Raw genomic sequence first — 7,475 nt, 5'->3', positions numbered from 1 at the left:
ACACACCTGCCATAACATGAATAAACCTGGGCTTATTTCTGAAAGGATGAAAAACCATGTAGAGATAAAATCAAGGAAAACACTGAGACATGGGACAAAGCATTGTTCCAGCAGAACATGGCCCAGACTGCCAACCAACAGAAACAAGCATGACTATGTTATCATTGTTTTAAGCCACTAAGTTTTTAGGTGATTAATTACATGTAATGAGCTGATGAATACTTAAAGTGTCTTCTTATGGGTCCCGGACCTTTCTTTTTACATTTATTTCAATAATTTATTTGCATATGTTTACCATTGTAAATAAAATCTCTGTTTCCAAGAAGTTGTTTATAAACATGAAAGTTGAAGATATTAATTTTGTACCTATACTGATGAATTTATTAAGAGTTTTAATAGATTTTCAATTTAAATACATGGTATAACTATTTATATACTCTCTTCATCATTAAACAGGGTAATTTTGCTTCTTCCTTAACAAATACATTTTATACACATACATGTTTCTCTTGTGTATTTACTTTGACTAGTATTTCTGAATACTGGAATAGTATTCAGAATAGTGATGCTGGTAATACACATCCTTTATGTTTTCTGAATGTAAGAGTAAATTTTTCCATGTTCCACTACCAAACATTACTCTGAAAGTATACATCAATTACATTTTTATTTGGAGTTAGGTGATTTAAAACTATATTTTAAATTTTATCATGCATCTTCCAGCCATCAATTTAGCTTTCACATGTTTTTATACTAGTTATATGTGTATGTTTTTTACAGTAATGTACACTATGTGGTATTGCTTTATACTAATATATGTTTCATACTAAGCTATAAGCAAATATTTTTTAATATTAAATCAGTCTTTATTATGAAAACAAACTCCAATTTTCTATGGTATTTCCTAATTTAGTTTTTTGGCTCAACTCCTATTTTATTTGAGACTTTTAAATCAATATTTTTAAATGAGTTTTCTTTCTTCATACTGACATTTCTGGTTTTGATATCAAGGATATGTTTGATTTTTAAAAATAGTTTTGAACTTTTCCTTTGCTCTCAGTGCTCTGGACAAGTTTAAATAGCATCGCCATGACCAATTTCTTGAAATACTGATAAAACTCACCACTAATAACCTCTGGTTTTTGGCCTTTTGTGCAGATTAGAGATGCAATGACGAGGAGGCTATTTTCTTCTTGAGCTTGTTTAGTTTCTCTTGTGCAATTGGTATGCTTATGTTTCCTGTCAGTTCATGTGTTGATTTTAGCAATTTGCATTTTCAAAAACCTCATTTATTATATTCAGCTTTCAAACTGACTTGAAGAAAGTGATGAATTGTTTAATTCATTTAATTTCCTCTATATCTTTGGTTCTTTACCATTTCCTCTCTAATCTTTTGTGTCTAAGGCTTTCCTCCTTATCTTTTCCTGATTAGGCCAGATTTTATTGTTTTTGAAATGAATCCTATTTGGATGTACATATTAGTACTACGTTTGTTTCTGATGCGTTTTCTATTTTGTCATTTATTAATTCCATCCTTCCTCTCATCCTACACTTTTACTATTATTTACTTTTCAAAATCCTCAGCTTCAGTGCTGAATTTGTTTACCTTTTTCCTCTGTCTCTCTGCTTATCTCTGTCTATGTCTCTCTCTTTTTCTCTCTCCCTGTCTCTGGCACTCCCTGCCCCTCATTTTTTTCCAAGCAAAATTGTTCTGAGATGTTTCCAGCTTTTATATTATAACAGTTTCATGTATCCCCCCAGCCAAAAAAAATCACAAAGTTATGGAATATCATCCTTACATACTAAGCTGCCGTAATTTACACACACGCATATGTATTATAGAGAGAGATATACAATAGTTTTTGCCCTCCAATATCAAAGCAGTCTCACACAGCCTCTCAGATAAATTGTTAGAAAGATGGTTTGTGCTATACAGTAGGTACTTATTGGTTATGCATTTTAAATATAGCAGTGTATACATGTTGATCCCAAACTTCCTAACTATCCCTTCTTCCCACATCTTTCCCTCCTGACAACCATACATGGAACTCTGCTCAGTGTTATGTGGCAGCTTGTATGGGGGGAGAATGGATACATGTATATGTATGGCTGGGTCTCTTTCCTGTCCACCTGAGATGATTGCAGCATTGTTAACTGGCTATACTCCAATATAAAATAAAAAGCTTAAAAAAAAAAAAAAAGAAAAATGGCTTGTATTTAATTTATTAAAGTTAAAACTGAATATTCAAAACATTAAGAAAACTATGACTCTGGCCATTTTTTTTCTATTTTATATGTGGAAAAAATCTGCCTTGGTGGCGAAATCTCAATTTTAACTTAAAAGATAACAATCTTAAATAACTGAATACTAGAAAGAGAAATAATCATCTTTTCCATTATACATGTTTTTCTGTTGTCAAACTAATTTGTTTTAGTTTTATCTCACTTCTGGCTAAAGAGTTCTTCACAGTGAACCCAAGCAATGCATATGGATATTTCATCCTCAGAGATCTACAGAATTCAAATTACCATTCCTTTTGGAGTGATGACAACCGTAGCAAAACAAAATAACAATGGAGGTTTCCTGGCTCAGATTTGAGGAAGCAGCTCTTTCATTCTGAACTTGAGCTCAGAAAGAGAAGCTGTAGCTGACTGGCCTTCCATTACCCCTCCTTGTATTTGTGTGGTAGCACCACATAAAATACTTCTTTTGTTTGGTTTAACGCTGTGGATCTGCATCATAGAAATAATTTTATGTGCATCTAGATGAAAGAACAATTTCTTTAGATCAGGATTTTGATCGCTGCACATGCCATTTGTAAATCTCTTATTTATTCCATTTTCTGGGGGCATTTTCAGGCTTCATGTGATTCCCTGCATTAAATTTTCTTAGTTTGTAACAGATTTAAACCTTTTTCTGATCACACATTTTACCACTTATACTGTAGGAAATGCACTTAGGTCTAAATTTCTCCCCAGGAAATCGCAGGTAAAATTTTTACTTCAGTTCCTAAGTGTTTCTCCCCACAGGGAAAAACAGGAGGAAATGTCAGCAGATTCTTGAGGATCACATTTGATTTAAAAAGTCAGTTACACACACACACAGTTAGATATGACTGATTTCACTGCTGTTACCTGTACTCCCTATACATGTATAAATCTTTCATCTTGTAAAATTTGCCCAGTTAATGAACAGTTCAATAGCATGATGTCTCATTACAAGGTTGATAATATAATTTAACTTTCAAACTAGGATACTTTTGAGAATTAAAAAAGTTATATCATACAGTTAATATACTGGGATTAGCATTGAAGTCACCAAAGTGATGACTTCCTAGACATGCATTTTCTTCCTTTCATAACCTTCTGGAATATTTTAAGTTCCTGTTATTCCCAAGTCTATTTTTTTCTGTCTCCTATGCATTCTGCAAAGTTCTTTATAAGATCACATAAAGTGCATAAGAAAATGTATTGAACAAATTGTTCAATAAATCAATGCCTTCTCTGAAAGGCAGAAAAGCATATGAAAGAAAGGAATAATTTCTGGAGCCTTACGATCTAGTTCAAATACTGATTTGAACTCCTGCCTTTAAAACCATTAGCAAGTAATCAATCTCTTTATGCTTCAGCTCCCCTGTCATTAAAGAGAAGATAGAATTATATAAAAAGTATATCATACAAAATTGATAAATTTTGTATATATCATTATATCCTATTTATATCATAATGTATATGATCATATACATGATATGATATGATTAATATACATGATATGCTATGGTTCATATATATAAATCATCATATATATAATATATATGATATCATATATGATAAAATGATAAATATATTTGATTATATATTTATATACCATCACATATATTATTTGATATATATATTATCTTATAAATTAAAAAGTCATTGTTATTTATTTAAAAGTTAGCAACATTATCCAAGATAATCATATGTATATAAGTTCTTGGGTGTTTTAAATACTGTGTTGAAATTACTTTGGCTAGCAAGAAATGAGTTTATATAGTTGACTGACAGATGTGAGATAAATAAGATGTGAGATTAATCAGTTATATTCCAATGGGTCTTGAAGTTAACCAGATTAGGAAAGGATGTTCTAAGTGTATATTTATATAACTGCCTCTACATGCCAAATATATTGTTAGAAGAAATGCCATATGCAACTGAGATAGCCAGTATATCAGGGTTGAGTTACACATATACATTCAGGGAGGTCCAGAAAATTCTGAAAGTTTTTTTTTTTTTTCCGAGGAATGGATAAGCAAGAAATGACAAGAGAACAAATTTTGTATTGTAACTCAAAGAAAATGTGCTGAGTCTCTGAACTAAGAATGGTTATTTTGAGACTTCCCTGGAGGTCCAATGGTTAAGATTGCACTTTCATTGTAGGCAGGACAGGTTGGATCCTGGGTCAGGGAACTAAGATCCTGCATGCTACATAAAGTGGCCAAAAAAAAAAAAAAAAATGGTTATTGCATTCTGATAACTTAAATAGGATAGTGTCAACACCCTATGATTTTGTGCTATGCCTGATGACCGCTGCAGCACAGGAAGGAATGCTAGGACTAGGAGGAGATGAAATGGAGCCACTCCTCTAGGGCAGTGTCTAATTACCTGGGGGTTTCTTCCTGCTCCTTGTTGTCACCAAGAAAGTTTATATCTTCCAAAAGAGTTAAGATGAGTCATCAATAGATTCAGTTTCACTAATAAGTTTCCAGAAAATCATTCCTCACTTAAAACAACAATAGGAAAATTTGCTTTTTCCAATCAAGATCATTAAGTGGTGTTTCTTACTTTATTCCTTTCTTTCTTTCTTTTTTTTTGACTGTTTGATATAATGAATTTTGTATTTCCCAAGATGAGATTGTAATAAGTGCTCCCTTTGAAAGACTCCTTTATAATGACATCCATTAATTGTTTTGGGAAACTGTGATACGAACTGCAGTTATGGATGAGTAGGAAAGTGTACTCAAGAGCTACTGATTACATTGGATACCAAAAGAGAGTTAGATATGTGTATTTATGAATAGGTCCTGAACTGGGAGGGCCAGAGAGAGGGCTTACTTTTTCTTGTCTGGTTTCTCTCAAGCCTATAAGACATTTATATATAAACAACTGAGAAGGCTAGACATTTAGGTCCTCTTTGGCATGAAAGCAATACAAAGTTTTTCCCAAACTCATGTATTCTGGATTTGATTCAACAAACAGTTATCTAGTACTTAACTTCACAATTAACAATGAACAAAACAGTGCTCAGTGATATAAGTAACAATAAGTATCTTAAAAATTAGGGTTAGGATTAGGGTTAGGAGGAGATCTTATTGAATGATATGAGCCAAGCACAGAAAGTAGTGTGTAAGCAGGCAAAGAAAACACCACATATAAAGGCACTGAGAGGAAAATATATTCAGCATTTTGAGAATCAGCCAGAAGTCAGGAAGCTTAAACAGAGTGGACAGGAATGTTAGAGACACAGCCCAGGGCCTATGTCTCCATATATACTGGACCACACTGAAGACTTTGACTCAAATAAGCCATTCAAATGAACAGCAGACTGAATTGTGTCCTTCCACCCTCCAAATTTGTTTTCTGAAGCTCTAACACCCAATATAATTGCATTTGGAGATAAGCCTTTTAAGATGTAATTAAGGTTAAAAACGGAGAAGGCAATGGCACCCCACTCCAGTACTCTTGCCTGGAAAATCCCATGGACAGAGGAGCCTGGTAGGCTGCAGTCCATGGGGTCGCTAAGAGTCGGACATGACTGAGCGACTTCACTTACACTTTTCCCTTTCATGCATTGGAGAAGGAAATGGCAACCCACTCCAGTGTTCTTGCCTGGAGAATCCCAGGGACAGGGGAGCCTCGTGGGCTGCCGTCTCTGGGGTCGCACAGAGTCGGACACGACTGAAGCGACTTAGCAGCAGCAGCAACAAGGTTAAAAAATAATAATAATAATAAGGACGGGATCTTAATCCAACAGGTGTGTGTGTGCTCAGTCCTGTCAGTCCTGTCCAGCTCTTTGTGATCCCATGGACAGTAGCCCCCCAGGCTCCCTTGTCCATGGGATTCTCCAAGCAAGAATACTGGAGTGACTTGCCATTTCCTTCTCTAGGATATCTTCCGGACCCAGGGATCAAACCTGTGTCTGCTGCATTCCAGGCAGATTCTTTACGTCTGAGCCACTGGGGAAGCCTTAGATCAATAGGATTGATGACCTTATAAGACATTTATCTCTCTTACATGTGAGGAGGCTATCTACAAGCCAGAAAGAGAGCCCTCACCAGCAAACAAATTGGCCAGCACCTGGTTTTTGGACTTTCAGCCTCCAGAACTGTGAGAATTAAATATCTGTTGTGTAAGCCACCTAGTCAGTGGTATTTTGTCATGGCAGCCTGAGCTGATACCCACAGCACCCTAAGAAATCTAAATATGACTTACTTTCTCCAAATGCTCTGAATTTTTAGGCAACAAATAGCCAGGTCTTTTAAATATATCAAAGTATTAAAGTGAGAAAACTTTACCATACCTCTGCTGCTGCTGCTGCTAAGTCACTTCAGTCATGTCCGACTCTGTGCGACCCCAGGGACGGCAGCCCACCAGGCTCCCCTGTCCCTGGGATTCTCCAGGGAAGAACACTGGAGTGGATTGCCATTTCCTTCTCCAATGCATGAAAGTGAAAAGTGAAAGTGAAGTCTCTCAGTCCTGTCCAACTCCTAACAACCCCATGGACTGCAGCCCACCAGGCTCCTCCATCCATGGGATTTGCCAGGCAAGAGTACTGGAATGAGTTGCCATTGCCTTCTCTGTTACCACACCTCAAGTGACCCCAGATTTTCAATATAACTTTGTTTTTATTATACTGAGGATGACTTTTTACTCAGAGTTTTTTCTCCCCACGAAGTGTCCCATTTTTAGAGAACAGATACAGCACACTGAGTTTAATCTTAATGTTCAGTTTTTAAATGCTAATAACTTTGGCTATTTTATTACAGTGGTTTCCTTGTTAGAATTTTCTCCCTTGAGTTGCTTTAAATTGTATGTGGTCTAGAATCACAGAGCTTACCTGATTATCTACCCGGTCCATTGCCAATGCTATATATCTTTTTCAGGACTTGTCTTTTGGAATACCTCCCAGACATAAGCACATGGTTTTCTAGCTAAAGCCACCTGTACATCATTTGCTTTTATTTTTAACAGTAACTATATCCTCATTGTGACTATAGACTCTAGTATCCTAGTTTTCAAGAATGCTTTTGTAAGATGGTGCTTGGAAATGGCCTCTGCATTAGCATGATGCTCTTATTGGAATCTTTGGAGTTACATTTGCCAAAGCTGTACAAGTAAACTTTCCAAAAGATTGATAAAATAAATACCTTGATTTTGATATCACTTGCTTGTAGTTAGTATTTAAAATCAGCTAAATTAAAGGGTGTATAAATAGA

The sequence above is a fragment of the Bison bison genome, unplaced genomic scaffold, assembly GCF_000754665.1.
Source record: "Bison bison bison isolate TAMUID 2011002044 unplaced genomic scaffold, Bison_UMD1.0 scf7180017864471, whole genome shotgun sequence".
Lineage (NCBI taxonomy): Eukaryota > Metazoa > Chordata > Mammalia > Artiodactyla > Bovidae > Bison > Bison bison.
Note: the sequence above shows the minus strand (reverse complement) of the source record.